The sequence below is a fragment of the Hyla sarda genome, chromosome 2 (genome assembly GCF_029499605.1).
Source record: "Hyla sarda isolate aHylSar1 chromosome 2, aHylSar1.hap1, whole genome shotgun sequence".
NCBI classification, from domain to species: Eukaryota; Metazoa; Chordata; class Amphibia; order Anura; family Hylidae; genus Hyla; species Hyla sarda.
In genome coordinates, this window is record NC_079190.1 from 468,319,839 (window position 1) to 468,323,726 (window position 3,888).

A 3,888-nucleotide genomic window follows, 5' to 3' on the forward strand; every position below is an offset into this window, starting at 1 on the left:
TCTGTAATATCGCTAATGAAGATATTAAACAATATTGGTCCCAGTACAGATCCCTGAGGTCCCCACTGGTGACAAGACCTTGCTCTGAATATTCTCCATTGACTACAACCCTCTGTTGTCTGTTACTCAGCCACTGCCTAATCCACTCAACAATATTGGAGTCCAAGCTCTATGACTGTAGTTTATTGATAAGTCTTCTATGTGGGACAGTGTCAAAAACCTTACTAAAATTTAGATATGTGATGTCTACTGCCCCTCCGCCATCTATTAGTTTAGTCACCCAGTCAAAAAAATCTATAAGATTTGTTTGACATGATCTCCCTGAAGTCAACCCATGTTGTTTTTCATCTTGCAATCCATGGGATTTTAGATGTTCCACAATCTTATCCTTTAGTAGGGTTTCCATTAATTTCCCCACTATTGATGTCAGACTTACTGGCCTATAGTTGCTTGATTCCTCCTTACTACCTTTCTTGTGAATGGGCACAACATTTGCTAATTTCCAATCTTCCGGGACGGCTCCTGTTACCATTGATTGGTTAAATAAATCTGCTAACGGTTTTGCTAGCTCACCACTAAACTCTTTTAATAATTTTGGGTGTATCCCATCAGGCCCCTGTGATTTATTTGTCTTCACTTAAGGCAGTCGGCTAGCCCCTTATTCTCTTCTACATGCCTTCCTTCCTTTGTTTTTAATTTAGTTATTCCTTTTTTTGATTTCCTTTTTTCATTTATATATCTGAAGAATGTCTTATCCCCTTTATTCACAGACTGAGCTAGTTTTTCTTCTGCCTGTGCTTTAGAAGTCCTTATAACTTGCTTGGTCTCTTTCTGCCTAGTCTTGTAGAATTCCCTATCTTCATTGCTCTGGTTGTTTTATAATTACTAAATGCTAGTTTTTAGTTTTTTATGATTTTGGCCACTTCTGCTGAGTACCACAGTGGTCTCTTCCTTTTTCTGCTTTTACTGACAAGTCTTGTGCAATTTTCTGTTGCCTTCAATAAAGCGTCTTTTAAGTAGTCCCATTTCTCCTGAACTCCATGTAATTTGTTCCAGTCTGATAGGGACTCATTTATGACTAATCTCATTTTTGAAAAGTCTGTTTTTCTAAAATCTAAAACTTTTGTTTTTGTGTGGTGTGACTCCTTCACTGTTCTTATATTAAACCACACTGACTGGTGATCACTAGATCCAGAGCTTTCACCAACAATAACATCATATACCAAATCCCCATTTGTGAAAACCAAATCCAAAATGGCCTCCTTCCGCGTTGGCTCCTCAACCACTTGTTGTAGAGATAATCCCAGTAGGTAATTTAGAATATTTGTACTCCTGGCAGAACTAGCTATTTTGGTTTTCCAGTTTATATCCGGAAGATTGAAGTCTCCCATAATGATAACTTCTCCTTTCATTGTCATTTTAGATATTTTTTCAACTAGTAGATCATCTACTTCTTTAACTTGGCCAGGTGGTCTATATATCACACCTACACGAGTTACTGCATGGTTACCAAACTGCAACGTAACCCAAACTGACTCTGTGGTTTCCTCACTAACTTGTATTAGGTTAGATTTTATGCTATCTTTCACATACAGGGCCACTCCTCCTCCTTTCTTGCCTTCTCTGTCTCTTCTGTATAAAGAGTACCCTGGTATGGATATGTCCCAGTTATTCCATTCATTAAACCATGTCTCAGTAACGGCATTGGTTGTGTAGTGTTTTTATGGTACATTCACATGGGCGGAGATTTACAGTAAGTTTGAGCTGCGATGGAAAATTTGGAAAAACTCCCAGCATGCACTGGCAGACCATATATGCTGGGAGTTGTATTTTTGCAACAGCTGGAGGCACACTGGTTGCAAAACACTGAGGTAGGTAACAAACTATGTTTCACAACCAATGTGTCTCCAGCTGTTGCAAAACTGCAACAATCAGCATGCATTGACAGCCGAAGGGCATGCTGAGAGTTGTAGTTTTGCAACAGCTGGAGGCACATTGCTACAACTCCCAGCATACCCTTTGGTAGTCTGTGCATGTTGGGAGGTGTAGTTATGAAAAACTAGATGCACACTTTTTCATAGAAAAAATGTGCCTCCAGCTGTTGCATTACCACAACTCCAAGCATGCACAGACTACCAAAGGGCATGCTGGGAATTGTAGTTGGAACTCCAGCTGTTGCAAAACTACAACTCCCAGCATTCCCTTTGGCTTTGCATGCCGAGAGTTGTTGCTAAGCAACATCAGGAGGTGAACAGGCCTCACCTCCTGCTGTATCCTGCCGCCGGGACCGCCGCACTGTATCCTGCCGCCGGGCCCAATCCTGCTGCTGCTTCGACCGATCAATCACGTGATCGTGAGGTGGCACCCATGCCACCTCACTCCTGCTGAGTAAGGGGGAATGGGGCTGTCTCGGACAGCCCCATTCACCCTTTTTTTCCGGGTCACCGGGTCACCAGAGACCCAATTGACACGGAATAACCACAAATCGCACATCTGAATGGACCTCTGGACCCCCCTGGGCAATATGCCGGGATGCCTGCTGAACGATATCAGCAGGCATCCCGGTCCATGCCCAGCGATCGGCAGGAGCTGGAAGAACGCAGGGCATACCTATATGCCCTGAGTCCTTAAGGACTCGGAAATGGGGGCATATGGATACGCCCTGCGTCCTTAAGGGGTAAATATTTTAAAAGCAGCACAAGAGACCTTTAAAAATGTGAGGAGAAAAAAAATGGTGTGATTAATATCGCTGGAACAGAAATTACAGTAATTTTTTAATATCTCACCCAATGTGAACTGAACTCAACCCACTTGTAAGTCTGAGTTTACCTGCTACTTCATTGAGATGTGGTGACTGGGGTGTAGCAGTATGTAACAGGGTCTGGTTGTATAAACCCTGGGGGCAAGATGTTGTTAACCCCTTAGTGTTCGTGACGCCAGGATGTGGTTATTCCGGTATGGTAACCGCCGTCAACCAATCCAGAAATTGTTTGTAATAAAGGAATGTCCACAGCAAGGATTCTGAATAAACTGGAACTTTTACTTGAAATGTTTAGGGAACAGTCTTTACAATTATGCAGTTCCTTCAGAGGCCACCGGGACACAGGATACCTTGCAGGCTTGCTGGGACTTGTAGTTTTGAGGATATTTATGCAGGCCACTGTGCTACTAATATATTCCTTAGCTGAGGAGTAGTCACTGGATTTGTAGAAAGAATTGTAACTCACGTTTTAGAAGTGGCTGTGTTTCTTTAGGCTTTGGCCTAGATGAGAGGAATTTGCAGTATACAGGACTTTGTGCTTCCTTTTAAGTCCAAGAGATAAGAGAGAGAGAATAGAGACTTCAGCACCTTATATACTAGGGGGCTGGACTAAAGCCCATTGGTTGCTAATGCCTGGGGTTCCTGTGCCCATGGAACTCTGGGTATATCACATGACAGTAGATCACATGACCAAGGAAGGTCCTATACATTTTATACAAACTGTACAACTTTATACATATGAATAATAGATGCACATAATGAATATACACTGCATTTATATGAGACAACAAGGGGGGAGCCCTGCAGGAGATCCCTATGGACCTAAGAGACTCTTCCTGAGGGGACAGGTCCTGTACCGGGACACCTCAAACCCCCTTGTTTAATGAAAGTCGCCCTCAACGTCTGTCCCCTTAGGGAGAGGAGCGAAATGGCCATTGGGCCGAATGTAGTCCTGAAGCATTTAACTATAACGTCCAATTTCAGTACACATTAAAATGTCCATACATGCTCTGTAACTTGGGAACAGGAGGATATTGGTTAATTTTAGTACTTGCTGGATATAATTTACCATTTAATGGTTGAGACAAGGTTCCTTAAAGGGGTACTCCGTTGCCCTGTGTCGGAAG